General features: G+C 49.8%; 1 protein-coding gene across 1 annotated transcript in view; it reads right to left on the bottom strand.

Annotated features, from left to right (window-relative positions):
- Positions 1–17,046, bottom strand: part of KLHL29 (kelch like family member 29) — a 177,055-nt gene that overhangs the window by 135,269 nt on the left and 24,740 nt on the right. The window lies entirely within an intron of this gene.

Here is a 17,046-nt window from a genome sequence, read left to right as displayed (position 1 = left end):
CGACTCATTATTCTACTTTAATTCCATCTAATGCTGTGTGGAGCCTTGAGGCTGGGACATTAATTTCCTGCTTTTTCTGTTTCACCAATTCCTCATGGAAACCAGGAGAAAGAATTTCAATCCTGGAGGCTGGAACCAGGGGAGGCCAGAAAATTGCAGGCGAGGTGGAGAAATGAAACTTGGATAAGGCAATTTTTAAAGTGTTTACAGAAAGACAATGAAAAGAAGCTGGCAAAGAATGGCGCTGGTGTTGACTGGGGTGTGGGTTCTCATGTGGTTGGGGCACAAATTATCCAGGAGGAATGAAATGTCCCTGGTCTTGGGTCCAGGTGGGAGCCATTCCAGGGCCCAGAGAAGCTGGGCAGGAAGTCTGCGGATGGATGGCTCCGGCTTCAGGAAATGTCAGTCAGTTCCAGATGGCACACACCCATACCCTGACAGCCCCGAGCCAGGCTCCACCGTGAAATAGGCTCCGTGTTCCTTGAAGCCTGTGGCTCACGGGGACTCCACGAATCAGGTCTGCCTAGGAAGTTAAAATCAGGAACTTTCCACCACAGCCACAGGCTTGGGAAACGCTGTATAATAAACCCATAGACACACTTCTTCATTTTAACCTCTCCCCAAAAGACTGCTACACGCAGCCTCTCATTTCAGTCCCCTAGCTTCCTTATAAGAGACCCTGGGTGGCACAAATGGCTAAGTACTTGGCTGCTCACCGAAAGGTTGGTGGTTCAAATCCACCTAGTGGTGCCTTGGAAGAAAGGCCTGTTGATCTGCTTCTGAAAGATCGACTCAACGGCAACTGGTTTGATTTTTTTTTTGTTTAATTACTGTGTGAGGTGGGCAGGGTGGAGATGGTTACTCCAGTTTGACAGCCAGGGAAACTGAGGCATAAGAGCTCACAGTAAGTGGCAAGAAGGGGATCAGATTTCTCTCATTGGGGAGGGATCTGGCGGGAAGGGAAAGCTTGAGGGCAAAGAATATCTGATTAGCAGACTGGCCACAGGTCTGTCTCTGTTTCTCTTGTCCCTGTGTTTAAAATGGCCCTCCCTTAGAATTCACTTCCTTGAAGCCTCTGTAGGCTGAGATATTGACACTAGAAGAAAAGGCCCATAGGAAGCCTTCTCTAGGTGTAAACACATGTGTTTAGAGTCTAGGTCTTAGCTGTCAGAGCAGCAGCAGATGGGGCAGGCTCAATGGACCATCCTGGTCTTGACCACAACTCCCTAAGAGGTCCGGTGTCCTCCCTTCACCTCTCCCCCTCACCACTGCCCCAAGGAGAGAAGGACTGACAAACCTGCCGTGAAGGAAACCCAGCATCGCAGCGTCGTGTGCAGACAGGGCCTCAGAAAGATTGACAGGACTGTGCATCCATCTAGTCAATGCAGACCCATGGGGTCACTGTCCTGGTATGACCTACCACTCATGTAGGTGGAAAAAAAAAGGAAAAATCCAACCAAATCCTCCAGTGTCAGAGAGGCTCCAAAGCATCATGCAGGTTTTGTAAACAAACCATTGGGATAAATAGCTGACTTTTTCCACGTCTGAAACTCAGACATTGGCAATCACTGAGCAGTCAGGAAGCCACCAGGCGAGGGAACCTGATGACTGAGATGTTCTTTCCCCAGCTGGCCTGACAATTGGCCAGCCAAGTACTCCCTGGCCTTGAGAAGCCCCTCCCTCTCAGAGGAAGTCCACAGTCCACTCCAATTCAACTAGGATGTTAAATACCCCCCACCCACTCCTGCTTGCTAGTTCCTCCACCATGGACACAGGACAAAGAAAGCCACACACCTGAGCAGAGAACAAGAAACCCCCTGGGAGGACCTGTGGGGTAGTCAGGGAAATAGTCTTTAACCATAGAAAAACCATGAGAAAACTCCTAAAAAAAACGCTCTCATGTCAAGCGTGAGGTTCCTGGAACAATGTGCCAGAGGCAGTGGCTTAGCTGCAGAAGGTCAGGGAGCTCCCACTCTCCTGTGGGTGCCAAAGGATGGCCTGTTTACTCCAAAAGGGATGAAGGGGAGGGGAGGGGCGATGGAGATATTTCCAGGGAAGGAGCAAGGTCATCTCAGGCTCTCTGCTCTTCCCTGTCTTTTGGGTAGATGAACCACGCCCCTGCCATGCCCACTATAGAAACGGGACTGATCTCTCCGGCTAAAACATCTATGACACACAAAGGCGGGGCTGACCTCAGGCATACCTGGGCTTAGTCAGCCTGGCAGGGGCCTCCAAAGATCTCTGTGCTCCTCAAGAGGCCACAGGCCTGCAGGAACCTGGGCCTCTCTCTGCAGTGATGTCTCCCCTGCCCCCGTCAGAATGTTCCTGTGCATCTGCCCCAGGGCTGGCAGCTCCGGGAGGCTGAGTGATCTGGAGCTTTGGATGAACAATACTGGGCTCAGTGTGGGAACTGATTCCCCTTGGACTAAAGAGATTCTGGAGTTGCCACCACGCAGCCAACTGTGACCTAGGCTTCTAGCAAGCTCCTGGGCCCCTGGGCCTTTCCTTTTTGTAAAGACCACTGTTACCACAGGCCAGTGGAGACACTGTTTCTGGATGGGAATGAGCCCCCTCCTCCAGGGGCTTCTCTAATTTCTCTCTTTCCACAGCAGTGGGTGAGGACAGGCTGGCTCAAGGAGGTGCTGAAGAAATGCCCATTCATTCAAGCACTTACCTAACCGTCACAGAATATGGTCCCTGCTCCAGTCCCTAGTTTAGCAGACCTAAGAAGAGCTCAGAGAGGGCAGTAGTGGTTCAGCAGTAGAATTCTCACCTTCCACGTGGGGGTCCCAGGCTCAACTCCTGGCCAATGCCCCTCTTGTGCAGCCACCACCTGTCTATCAGTGGAGGGTTGCGTGTTGCTATGATGCTGAACAGGTTTCAGTGGAGCTTCCAGACTAAGACAGATTAGGAAGACAGGCCTCATGATCCGCTTCTGAAAAATCAGCCAATGAAAACCCTACGGATCACAACTGTCTCTCTCATTGTGCATGGGTCACTAGGAGTCAGGGGCTGACTTGATGGCAGCTAACAACAACAACAGCAAAGGAGAGCTCACAGGCCACAGCCGACTGGTGGCATGGGAAGATGCCACAGGAAGAAACTGATAGGAATTTGAGGAGAAATCCAGAACCCTCATCTCTCCATTCTATACTTCCCAAGGACCTGTGCCTTTCAGACTCAGGAGACAGGGTGGTCCCTTCTACCTTTGGAAGTAGGAGGGGATGTCAGGTAAGACTTGAGGGAGGAGATAGTTAAGGCTAGGTTTTGAGAGCTGGAAGGGGTAGGGGCACTTCGAGAAGGAGGAATTGGGGAGGACAAAGGCTGAAGTGAGGCAGCAGTGGGAATGCTAAGCCACCCCCAGGTGGTTGTCCTGCGGGGTGTAAGGGGTGCCGCAGCAGATGCGGCTGGAGAGCATCGAGGAGCATTGATTCTGAGTGTGGAGGAGGAGCCTCTGGAGGGAGGGAAGGACGGGCTGGAGGGCAGGGACAGGATGCTGGGAGACCCACTGAGAGGCCTTTACTGAAATCCAGGGAGAATGGCGAGAACCTTGAGCAGAAAGTAGCCAAGGGGACGGAGGGGAGAGGCTGGGTGAATCAAAGGATCTTGATTACCCATTGCTGTGGGGGGTAAAGAGTCCCTGGGTCATGCAAATGGTTAACTTGCTCTGCTGCTAAGCGAAAGGTTGGTGGTTGGAATCCACCCAGAAGCGTCTTGGGAGAAATGCCTGGCAATCTATTTCCAAAAAACGAGGCATTGAAAACCCTATGGAGCACAGTTTTCTACTCTGACATACATGGGGTTGCCATGAGTCTGAATCAACTCCCTGGCACAGCAACTGTTGGTGGTGGTAGGTGAGAGAGAAGACAGGGACAACACCTGGGTCTGGGAAGTGAGGGTCTGGGGCAGGAAACTCAGGAGGAGATACAGATTGGAGGGCTACGTGGATGGATGAAGAGAATCTGAGGCGCCCACAGACAGCAGGAAGGAACTGGTTGAATGGGGGGCGGGGGGGAAGCCCAGAGTGGGCTACCCTGGAGACGGGAGGTGATGTGGAGCCTCTTACCTGTGCCTCAGCCCTGCCCTTGCCTCCTTCAGTTTATTCCCTACACGGCAGCCAGAGCGATTCAGTCAAAATGCTCCAGTCATGAGGGCCTCTTACATGTTCTTGGATCCACCAGGCAAACTCCTTCCCGGGGCGTCTGCACTAGTCCATCCCTCTGCCTGGAACGCTCTTCCTCAGATATCTGCGCAGCTGCCCCTTCGCCTTCCTCAGCTCTTTGCTCAAATGTTACCTAAGCATGCGGTTTAACATTGCAACACACCCCCTTTCCACACTGGCGCTCTCTGACTTCCTTTCCTGCTTTAGTTTTCTTTAGTGTACTTTTCACCATCTGACATCTACTGTTCCCATCCATCAGAATATAAGCTCCATAAAGGCAGGGATGTTCATTGGTCTTGATTGCTGCAATCTCCTCGGCACCCGGCCCACTAAACCCAAAACTCATTGCTGCCGATTCCGACTCATGGCGACCCCATTTGTGGAGAGTAGCACTGTTCCATAGGGTTTTCAAGGCTGTGACCTCTCAGAAGTAGATTGCCAGGTCTTTCTTTTGTGGCATCTCTAGGTGGGTTCAAACTGCTCACCTTTAGGTTAGTAGTCTAGGGCTTAACTTTCACACTCAGGGACTCCTACCTGGCCCACCAAAACCAAAAACAAACCGGTTGCTGTCGAGTCGATTCTGACTCATAGCGACCCTATAGACAGAGTAGAACTGCCCTATAGAACTTCCAACTTCTATAGGCTGGTGGATTCGAACAGCCGACCTTTTGGTTAGCTGCCAAGCTCTTAACCACTTCACCACCAGGGCTCTACCTGGCCCACAATAGGTGCTAAACAAACAAATGTGTGAAGGAATGAATAGACTAGTGTTCCCTGGCTGGCAGACCACTCTCATCTCTGTTGAATAAAGGTAGTCTTGATTTGCTGCCAAATCAGAGTTGTAGTCTCTTAGCTCAGCTCCCTGTCTGAGTTACTGAAGACACTGGGTCCCAGTGGGGTGACTCAGCACCCTTGGTTCTAGGCAGCCTAGACTTCAGATGGTGCCCCTGAAGTCAGCCTCCTTGTGGGTGGTGATCTCAGCATGTGCTTGGCCTATCCCTGGGCCCTCTCCTAGGCCTGGAAGGGAACTCAGAGCCTGGGCAGGATGCCTGGAGTTTAAATGGAATTTATTGCTCTGAAGGCTCTAGGTGTTTTAAGGTCTTGCACATAAACCCACATACTTTGGCAGAGACAGGTATGCAAAAACTCAAAAACAAAACCTACAGGAAACAACCCAAGGAGAGCTGTGGGTGCGGCGTGAAATGGGCAAAACAGAAGGGCAAAAGCCTGAACAAACAGAGCAGGGGGAACGCTAGCACAACGGAGGCCCTCCGAGAAAACCAGAATTTGGAATGCTGCTTGGGAGGAGGCAGAAAATTCCAGAATGTGAGCATCCTCCAGGGCTGTGTCTTCACTGGTTTTCGACGACTGATTTTTCAGAAGTAGATCACCTGGTCTTTTTTCTAAGGGGCCTCTGGATGGACTTGAACCTCCATCTGTTCAGTTAGCAGCTGAGCATGTTAACTATTTATACCACCCACGGACACCCTTACTGGTATAGGAGCAGGTAAGATATAAAACCAAACCCAAACCCATTGCCATCGAGTTGACTCTGACTCAGCAACCCTTTAAGAAAGAGCAGAACTGCCTCAAAGGGTTTCCCAGGCTAGTCTTCACTGAAGCAGACTGCCACATCTTTCTCCTGCAGAGCGGCCGGTGGGTTCCAACAGCCAACCTTTCAGTTAGCAGCCGAGCGCTTAACCACTGCACCACCAGGATTCCTTGGTAAAATATAGGGGGACTAGAACAGAAAAGAAGGAACTCGGTGGCACAAAGGTTAAGCACTTGGCTGCCGACTTAAAGGTTGGCAGTTGGAATTCACCCAGTGGCTCCAGGGGAGAAAAACCTGGTGATCTGCTTCTGTAAAGACTACGGCAAGAAAACCCTGTGGGGCAGTTCTACTCTGTCGCATGGGGTCTCTATGAGTTGAAATAGACTCGAGGGCACACAACAACAACAACAGAATCGAAAAGGATCCTGGGGCACAATGGTTAGGTGCTTGGCTGCTAAAGAAAGGTCAGCGGTTTGAACCCACCAGTAGCTCTGCAAGAGAAAAGACCTGGCAATCTGCTCCCATAAAGATTATGGCCTGGTAGACCCTAGAGTGGTTCTGCTTTGTCCTGTAGGGCTGTTGTGAGTCGGCATTGACTGGATGGCATGCAACAGCAACAGAACAGAAAAGGTGACACGAGGCAGGTGGGGCCTCGGGGCCAGGAGGCCCAGCCATACTGTTAGGTCAGCTACAGATGCTTCGTGACCTTGGACGTGTCCCTTCCTTCTCTTTTTACCAGCTGCCATTAAGAAGCAGATTGCCAGGCCTTTCTTTTGAGGTACCTCTGGGTGGGTTTGAACCTCCAACCTTTCAGTTAGTAGCCGAGTGCTTAATCATTTGTGCCACTCAGGGGACTCCTCTTCCCTCTCCAGCCTCTACTTTTCTGTCTGTAAAGTGAGGGTCTGAACACTGGGCCTTCTAGCTCCACTAGCTGTTCCATTTCCTGTTCTACATGCAGCCTCCTTTAAGGGGCCGGCTGCATGCCTCTGCAAGTCATCACAACCTGCCAGGACCCAGAACGGAAGTGCCCAGATATTCAGTGCCCAGTTTGCGTGGCTGTGAGTGGCAGCCTCACCTGCTGCAGTGCCAATACCACCAAGCCCCAGTTTTGGGGAAGGCTCCTCAGAGAATTGTTCTGGGTAACCAGGACATTGGATTTAGCCTCTGATTCGTGGAGCATCCAAATGGCTGCTGGGTTGGCTCTGCTTTGCTCAACTCAGATTTTCCTCTGAGGAGGAGAGAAGCCTGCTTCCCTGCAGGTCCCAGATGTGCCTTCTCTCTGCTGACCCTTGTGCTGCAGCCAGCAGGGGTGGCGGGAGGTCTTCACTGGGGTCCTGGGTCCAAGGCTGCTTGGCTCTCACTTAAAAGGTGACCTGCAAATGACATCCCCCATTTCCCTCCTCCTTCACAGCAGTGGACCCAAACTGAAGTGGGTGGGTGGGCGGGATTCCAGAGTAACCCGCCCCCAGGCCGACAGCTCCAGGGCAGCCCATAGGCGCAAGGCCTCTCCTCCGCCTGGACACACCGGGGCCATGCTATTAATAGGCCCGCTGAAAGACTGCTGCCTCCTCAGGGTTTCCATTTCACTTGTACTCGATCTGGCTGTCCCAGAGGGGACAGCTTCCTTGCAAAACAAACAGCTGAATCAATATTTCCTTCACCAGGGGAGGTGCAGGGTCTTTGGATGGCAGGCCGTCCCTCCATTCCTGATGGCCACGCCCACAAAGACCGCCAGGGCCTTTTCTGCCTTAATTTGGCAATGTGATTAAATTAAATGAAACAGACATTGATTGGGCACCTTCAGTGTGCCAAGCCCACTGGGCCTAGGAGGGAAGGATGAATTAGATGGCCTGGGCCTTGAGGAGCACATGTGTAGTTGGGAGGCAGCCACAGAAAGGAAGAGTACACAGTGAGTGGGGCAGACAGGAAAAGGCCAGGGGACCGGGGCCTCAAATCATCACTCGCTGGGGACAGCCAGTGCCAGACAGACACGAAGGTAGATCAGACCCATCATGTCCCAAGACATGGCTAGTCTGAATGTGTGGAGACTGTCTCCTGCAGTTTTGTTTGTTTTTTAGATGAAGGTTTACAGAACAAATTAGTTTCTCATTAAACAGTACATGTATTGTTTTATGACATTGGTTAACAACCCCACGACATGTCAACACTCTCCCTTATGACCTTGGGTTCCCTATTACCAGCTCTTTTGTCCGCTTCTGCCTTCTAGTCCTTGCCCCAGGGCTGGTGTGCCCCTTTAGTCTCATTTTGTTTTACGGGCCTGTCCAATCTTTGGCTGAAGGGTAAACCTCAGGAATGACTGCATTACTGAGCTAAAAGGGTGGTCGGGGTCCATACTCTCAGGATTTCTCCAGTCTGGTCTAGTTTTTTTTTTTTTTTTTTGGAGTTAGAATTTTGTTCTACATTTTTCTCCAGCTCTGTCCAGGACCCTCTATTGTGATCCCTGTCAGAGCAGTCAGTGGTCGTATGGGTACCATCTGGTTGTACCGGACTGTCTGGTGGAGGCTGTGACAGATGTGGTCCATTAGTCTTTTGGACTAATCTTTCCCTTGTATCTTTAGTTTTCTTTATTCTTCCTTGCTCCTGAAGGGGTGAGACTGTTATTGGAATAAAGTTCTTGCCTCTCACTGGTCAACAATGAGCAGGTAAGGCACGTAGAGTTTTCCACACAAGCAAAGCTTTATTGAAGAGGCTTGTAGATGGAGACGAGGAGGGCCTAGAGCAACGCCTACCCTTGTCTCACAGAACAAAAGACAAGCCTGAGTTTTTAAAAGTTCTGGGCAGGAAAAGATTCATGTTTATTCATAGACACAGGTGAGAATATGTTAACTAAGGTGAGCGTAGCAGCTTTCCAAGATGGCTCCTGTCCTGGAGGCCTCTGGGATTTGTAGTAAGAATTATTATGGGGTGTCGTGCCTGTGCAGTCTTTCACTCCTGGGTTTGATTCCCCGGCTGGGGCTATAGCCCCTCACTACCCCTGGTGGAAGGCCACACAGCAGTCACAGGTGAATGTTCTGCGCATGCCCCTGGGGCTGGTTTTCTCCAGCTGCTTCTGAAAGGCAACTTTAAAGAAGTTTGTGGGGTATTTTTTTTTTTTTTTTCTGATACCCTACCCTACTGTTCTGTGGAATGGCTTTGTTTCTGTGCCCTGGCCCATTTCTTGTTACTTTGTTTGCAGATTTGGGGGCGGTTCTTTCTGTTCTCTGTCTTAATAAATCCGTTGGTTCCACACTCGACCCCCTATTACCTCCCTGACAGTATAGCGTATCCCTCTTTTACTTCCTTTTCCTCTAACCACACCAGTCTCTGCTATTCCTCAAACAGGCTACCCACTCTGTTCTCAGGGCCTTTGCTCCCTGTCTTAACACCAGCGGAGTACCCTAGATGGCTGCTCACAGGCTTTTAAGACCCCAGATGCTACTCCCCAAAGTAGAACGTAGAACATTTTCTTTATGAACTATGTTATGCCAATTGAACTTGATGTTCCCCGAGACCATGGTCCCCATAGCCCTCAGCCCAGCAATTCGGTCCCTCAGGGAGTTTGGATGTGTCTATGGAGCTTCCATGACCTTGCGTTGTACAAGTTGTGCTGGCTTCCCCAGTATTGTGTACTGTCTTGCCCTTCACCAAAGTTACCACTTAGCAACTGTCTATTTAGTGTTTTTCTGTCCCCCACCCCCACCACCCCGGTAACCATCAAAGATTGTTTCTTTTTGTGTGTAAACTGTTTCATGAGTTTTTACAGCAGTGGTCTCGTACAATATTTGTCCTTTTGTGATTGACTTATTTCACTCAGCATAATGCCCTCCAGACTCATCCATGTTTCAGAGTTGTTTTTGAGGTAGCCCCCTTTACTCCCACCAGGCCTCACCAGAGAGTTCTGGGTGAGGACGGCTCCTGTGAGGAGTGCTGCAGGGCGGGCCCAGCTCAAGTTCTGTCTACCTCTTCTCCATGGTCTCCGTTCACCTGCCAGTACAGCCAGGAACAGCCTAGTCCTCAAACCCTAGTGTATAAACAGTCCTGTAGGAGCTTGTTAAATATGCAAATCTAGGCCACAGCCCTAGAGATCCAGAATCAATAACCTTTGGTTGGAGGAGAATTGGTATCTGGGAATCTGGTTTTTAAACAACACCTGAGGGAATCCTGAGGCAAGCATTCCTCAGATCACACTCTAAGAAGCACTGAATAGATGAGGACTCTTTGGGGCCAGGTGGATTCAGGCCATACCCTCAACTCCCCCAGCCCCCACAGCATATGTAGGATGATTCACCTCAGGTGAGAAAGGGTGGGTCCCCCAAAGCTGACTCCCAGCCATCTGATCCCTAGGCCTCATTTCTCTACCTCGCAGCTAACCAAGTCTGAATGCGTGGGGCCTGGCTCCAGGAAAACTTCCCTGACATTCCACCTAGGGGGTCTTCACCTCCTCTGCACTTGTAGACCTCAATGTTAGAGAAGCATGAGAGTGTGTGTGAGTGTGTGTGTGTGTGTGTGTGTGTGTGTGTGTGTGTGTTCAGAATCCTGGGTCCAAGAAGAGGAGTGAAGGGCTTTCAAAATTTCACATGCTGAAAAGTTTTTAATACAACCCAACCCTTGCCCACTCACTGTCCCTCAGGTATAACAAGGGGTCTGATGGTGATGGGTACAGTAGCCCAGGGAAGAAAAAAGATAGCCCCCTAGACCTACAGCCAGCCACATGCTCCCTCGAAGGTGTTCTTGTTTCTACATATTGTTTAACTTGCTGGTCATCTAGTAGGGTTCACGTCTGACTCACCCCACGGTGCCCTAAAGAGGGCTGGGCACAGGCTAGGCCCCGAGTGGCCCTCAGCAAACATCTGCAGCCTGTGTGATTGTTCTCCTCAGCCCCAGCCTGTCCCCAACACCCCAGCTGTGTCACAAGCCTGACTTGGGTTTGCGGCTGGCCTCAGTCTGTGACAGCTAGCATGAGGTAGAGGCGTGCAAAAGGGAGATTTGAAAGGAAGCCAGCCAGGAATTTGGAATTCAGATTGTTTCCCCATTTCAGGGGGATGGAAACACTTGGAATACACAGTCTCATTTTTGTTCACAAGCTGGGAGTCTATGTGACTATCCAGCAGAGGGTAGAGCTGATTGCTCTGTCTGTCTGAAAACAGTTGCACGATGACAGCTCTGTCTGCAGAGAGCCTGGGAGGGACTGGTCACAAATATCGTGGAGAGTGAAAAGCCCAGAGGTACCACCGTTGTGGTGTGGAGGAAAAAAACACACAGAGAAGAAAACACTGACTTGTGATGGAGGCATGTGTCTCTGAGGCACAGGTACCTGAGGAGACCTGGGAGGGACAGGTGTGGGCGGTGGGGTCACAGGGCCATTCCTTCTGCACTCTGGCCTAGCAACCAGCCAAGAGGGCCAGTGGAAGCTGGGAATGTATGCTGAGGCCCCAAGATCCTGCCTTCTTTGCCTGCTCTCAAGTGGGTGGGACACTTTCCCCACAAAGGCCACTGTATGAGTGTCCTAGAGCTGCTGTAACAAAACTGGGTGGCTTATAAGAAGTAAAATTTATTGTCTCACAGTTCTGGAGGCTAGAAGTCCAAATCAGAGTATTGGCCATGTGGATTCCTTCTGAGGCTCTGAGGGACAGTCTGTCTCATACCTCTCTCCCAGCTTCTGGGAGCTCCAGGCGTTCCTGGGCTTGTAGCTGTAGTGTCACATGGCGTCCTTTCTCTGTCTCCCTGTCTGGGTGTATCTTCTCTTTTATAGGGACACCAGTCATGGAGGCTTAGGATCCACCCTACTCCAGTATGACCTCATGTTAACCAATAACATCTTCAAAAGCCCTGTTTCCAAACAGGATCACATTCACAGGTACTGAAAAAAACCCAAACCTGTTGCCATGGAGTCGAGTCCAACTCATGGCGACCCCATATTGTTACAGAGTAGAACTGCCCCATAGGATTCTCTTGGCTGTAATCTTTATGGAGGAGCCCTGGTGGTGTAATCGTTAAGTGTCTGGCTGGTAACCAAAAGCCTGGCTGTTTGAACTCCACCACCCGCCCCAGTGGCTCTGCAGGAGAAAGAACTGGCAATCTCTTCTCATAAAGATCGCAGTCTAAAAAACACTATGAAGCAGTTCTACTCTGTCACATGAGGTCACTATGAGTCAAAACTGACTTGATGGCATCTAACACCAACAATCTTTATGAAAGCAGATTGTCAGGCCTTTCTTCTGTGGGCGGGTTCAAACTGCCAACTTTTAAGATTAGCAGCCAGTTGCAAACTGTTTGGGTTAAGCTTTCAACATCTATTTTTGGGGAACAAAATTTGACCCATATAGCTACAGACTAGGCAAAGGGAGAGGGTGGGGCCTCACTTGGTTTTTCTCAATACAGTCTCTAAGGCCCACTAAGGTCTAGTTTTATGTCACCCGTGGGAGGCCAGGACAGCCAGCAGCTCTCACTGCCCAAGGGGCAGGGTCACGGGGAAACTAACAGAGGGCCCAGCCACATGCAATTGCATGTGGGAGTTGGGGTTTCTAGAAGAGGTAGAGATTACCATGAAGACTGCCTGCCTGGAGGAGGTAGCCCACAGATCGGATCTGGAGGAGGTGGGATTGGGGTGAGTAGAAGGCAGGCGAGAGGGCTTTTTCAGAAACAAACCAACACTACCACAGAAGAACAAGGCGGAAGACACGTCAGAAAAATGTCACAGTTGGGCCAACACACAGGCTGTTTCTTCCCTTATCCCTAAATTAAACCAAAAAACCAAACCCGCTGCTGTGGAGCCGAGTCTGACTCATGGTGACCCCATGTGTTACAGAGTAAAACTGAGGTCCATAGGGTTTTCTTTTTCATTTTTTTTTTTTTAATTGTGCTCTAAGCGGAAGTTTACGAATCAAGTCAGTCTCTCATACGAAAACTTATACACACCTTGCTATGTACTCCTAGCTGCTCTCCCCCTAATGAGACGGCACACTTCCTCCTCTCCACCCTGTATTCCCTGCGATCATTCAACCAGCTCCTGTCCCGCTCTGTCCACAGGGTTTTCTTGCCTGTAATCTTTATGGAAAGAGATCGCCAGGCCTGTCTTCTGCAGCATTGCTGGGTGGGTTCGAACCACCAACCTTTAGATTAATAGTCCAGCACAAACCGTTTGAGTCACCTAGGGACCTATATCCCCTAAGTGCTCAGTCATGGAAAGCTACCCTCAGCAAAGAATACTTGTCATTCAAAGAAACCGTTTTCCCTGACTACGTGTTGGAATTCGGCATGGAGCAAGGATGAGAAAGACCACACAGACTTCAGACCCGGGACACAGAACAGCTTAGCCAGCATGTTTTAGGATGATAAAGGAAACTAATGGAGAAGTGGTGCTTCCTTCTCCCAAAGCTCCGATTAGACTCTGGAATATGGGTGGCACGTACATGGTGGAGGACGCAGCACAGTTAGAACTCTGCCAGCAAACATTCTAAAATATTCATGAAACATGGGACCAAGTCTGACTGTTAATACCGCAACTGGTCCCCTCCAATGGAGTGACAAATGGGCGCCAAGTACTGTCATCTGTCCCTTTGATCTTTCCAGGTTCCGCTGGGAGTGAAGGGGGTCTCAGGCAGCAGAGAGGGAGGCTGCAGAGGGGGCAGGCGCCCAGTGTTCCTGGTGGCTTCTATTTCCATGTAAGAGGGCGGCAGAACAGTGAATTTCTTCAGACTATAAGGCAAAATAATTGATTCTCCAAGTCTCACTCCATCAAAAGTGATTAGTGGGGGGCCCTGGGGACTCTACTACCCTACACTCACCTTCTTTGTGAACGGAGCATTGTTATATACACAAATCTCAGTGAATGATACAGACAAAAAAGCCAAACGTCTAAAAAAGGTAAATTGGCCTGTGAAAGAAAATAGGGAGAAAAGAATAAAATGAACTCCTGGCTTCTTCGGTTAAGAGGTTCTTTAGAGCTTCTAGACATCCTAAGAGGGAACCACAGTGCAAAATTGCTGCAATTTAACAGGGCGTCTAATTAAAAGGAGCCACATGAAAGACCTTTTCTTTCTATCCTGAATGTTGCTTCCTTTGGCACAGGGTTCCAGAAGATGACAACTCGAGGACAAAGAGTCACATCCCCAGATAAGAAGAAGTAGCATATTAGCTACTGAATTATTGGTTTCTATATTTTTATATCCTTCCAGTCTCTGGGTGGTGCAAACGGTTAACTCATTTGGCTATTAACTGAAAGGTTGGAGGTTTGAGACAACTGAGGGCACCTGGAAGAAAGGCCTGGCGATCTACTTCTGAAAAATCAGCCATTGAAAACCCTATGGGGCGCGGCTCTACTCTGACACACATGGGCTTGGCATGAGTCGGAATCGACTAGACAGCAACTTTTTTTTTTTTATTAAACCTCCTTCCATCCGACAAATACTGTTGAGGCTTACTATGTGCCAAATGCCGTGCTAGGGGATGAAGTCTCAAAGAGAAATAAGACACTGGCAGTGCCCTTGGGGAAAAGAGAGGGTTTAGACAACTAAAATACAGTGTGGTGTGGGCCCACTGAGGAAGGGCAGATAACCCAAGCCAAAGACACTTCTCCCTCCCACTTCACCAGCTAAGTGGATATCTCCTGAGGCCATCCTATTACCCTATCTTTAAAAAGTAACCTTTTCAGGGAGGGAGAATGGGGAGTGACTGCTTAATGGGTATGGGGTTTCATTTTAGGGGAAGCCCTGGTGGCGTAGTGGTTAAGTGCTTGGCTGTTAACGAAAAGGTTGGCAGCTAGAATCCACCAGCCTTGCTCCTTGGAAACCCAGTGGGGCAGTTCTACTCTGTCCTACAGGGTTGCTGTGAGTCAGAACTGAGTGGATGGCCACGGGTTCATTCGGGGGGGACAAAAATGTTCTGGAACCAGATAGTAATGATGGCTGCAAGTATCTCTGAATTGCATATTTCAAAATGGCTAAAATAGGTGAATTTTACATTATGTGTATTTTCGACCATAATAATAAAAGTAGCAAATTTGGAGGTTACTGCAAGGGTTTCCCAAAATTCCTGGGCCTGGGACATCCCTGGGTGGTTGAGTCTTCTCAGCGGCTGGCCGCCCTTCCTCATCTGCACAGTCCTGCTCCCAGTGAGCCTTAAACATTGGCAATGGAAAAGCTCATCAGGCCACATCTCAGCTGTCCCCTCTGAGGGCCGAGAGCTGCTCCTCGCAGCACATTCCTCAGAGTTTCGGCTGCTCTAATTTTAAAGTCTCTCCTGTGACAGAGCGACTAGTGTTACTCCTTTTGAGAACAGTCTGCCACTGCTTAGAAGTTCATTTCTAGGAAGGCGACTGGTGGGCTTGGCAGTCTCTCTCCTATCACCCCTCTAATCCCCCCAACACTGGCCTCCTGTTCCGACTTACATATGGGTCCCAGCCCTGCTTTCCCACTGTGGGAGTTCGCCAAGCCCAAAATCTGGAAGGTTGGCAGGGGTGAGGAAGGTGGGGGGAGACTGGGGAGAAGAGGGTGGGGAGAAGAAGGGAGGAGGTGGAAGCAGAGCTTCTCTGAGATTTGGCAGAGACCCAAAGCCAGCTCCTCCCATTGGATTAGAACTTGGTCACCCAGCACTGAACTCATCATCCGAGCCTTCCCCTTCCCATAACTGTCAAACGTTTAGCTTCACCTGCGTGCAGCCGGCAGTCCATCTGTTCATGCCTAGCCAGACTAGGGGCCTGGTGGCACAAAACTGACCCAGAAGTAGGTATAATCCTCTCTTCTAAATGTGCTTAATACCATCGATAATCTTGTCACATAAATCTCTCGGTTAGCAGTGAGCTGCAGCTATCGCTGCTAGCTTCCAAGAATCTTTCAGTAACAGATTCCACCTCCTGTAATCTATCTCCTTTCTTATACCAATTTCAGCTGCCATGTTGCTGTGCGCTTGGGAGATCTGCCCTGACCATTTTAAAGGCTCCATTTCTCTGGAGCAGTCAGTTGCTTCAGCAGACCAGGCCAACCGAGGCAATTCATTCATTCATGCATGCATGCATTTATTCATGCGGCCTTCACTCTAATGGCCATTTCCTGTGTGGGAGTCCAGTACCACAGCCTGTGTCTTGTTTTGAAGGCTGAGTATAACTTCCTACACTAAGTGGTGTTCCCCCTTGACTTTCTCTGTCCCCCACAGCCATCCCCCCATCTTCCACGCCCAGAATAAGCCCGAGGACCTGTTCCAGCACTGTCAGTTTGGGGTTAAAATGTTACCCAAGGCTTGGAGGGACATGCTTAGCTGAACTGTTCATATGTTCCTCTAAAGAAATTAAACTCAAGTCACTTCCAAGACATAAATTACCAGCGTGAATATCCCTGGGCAGAGCAGATACCTTCCAAACTTAGAATCTTTCTGCTTCCACAGGGTTCTGTCATTCTAATTTCCAGAGGACAAATCTGAGAGAAGGGTGCATTCTAGGGAAGCACGGTGCATACAACTCTGCTTCCAGTCCCTGGACGGCTACAGAATAAATATTCTTTGAGCAGCACTGACGCCTGCCCCAGTATGAGCTTAGGCTGCCAGCAACAGCTGGGTAAACAATTGGGCCGCAATCTGATTTCAGACCCAGGGAGCAGCTGCGTAAAAGACACAGCTCAGGCCCAGCAGCCTGACTGGAGCCTGCCTGGGGATGCCACCTCTTCTGAAATAGCCCCTAAGCCACGGCTCACACTTTGGGTACAGATTAGTCCAGGCAGGTGTGTGAGTCTGAGGTGACCTTCTGCCCACAGAAGGCCATCCTTGAATCACTGGGACCATTGCCTTCTGGTAACTCTGCAAAATGACCTGCTAGAAATAACATAGTCAAGGCACAACTTTTGAAAAAGTGAAGAGTGGCCAAGCCATGGATCTGCCTTTTTTTTTTTTTCCTCCTTTTAATTACAGTGAGATAAACAGAAGCAAAGTGACAGCAAAGAGGATTTTCTTATGAATTAAAATCAGTGAAAAGAGGGGAGTGGCTAGTTTCTGGAGCTTTTGTTTGGTTTATGTGGCTTTTTGATTTTAAAAATTTCCCCGATGGCTCCTTGAGTTTGACTGAGAGCCTTCTGCTACAGGAATAACCCACAGAACACATTCATTCCATTTACTTGAACTAGCCAGTTGCCACTGAGTTGACCCCGACTTGTGGCGAGTCCGTGTGTGTCAGAGGAGAACTGTACGCCATAGGATTTCCAGTGGCTGATTTTTCAGAAGTAGGTCACCAGGCCTTTCTTCCAAAGCACCTCTGGGTGGACTTGAACCTCCAACCTCTCGATTACCAGCCAAGTACATTAACCTTTTGCACCACCTGGGGACTCCCCCATTTTCTTAGTCCAGT

Source organism: Loxodonta africana, chromosome 12, assembly GCF_030014295.1.
Source record: "Loxodonta africana isolate mLoxAfr1 chromosome 12, mLoxAfr1.hap2, whole genome shotgun sequence".
Classification (NCBI taxonomy): Eukaryota; Metazoa; Chordata; class Mammalia; order Proboscidea; family Elephantidae; genus Loxodonta; species Loxodonta africana.
This window is presented reverse-complemented; position numbering and strand designations above follow the sequence as displayed.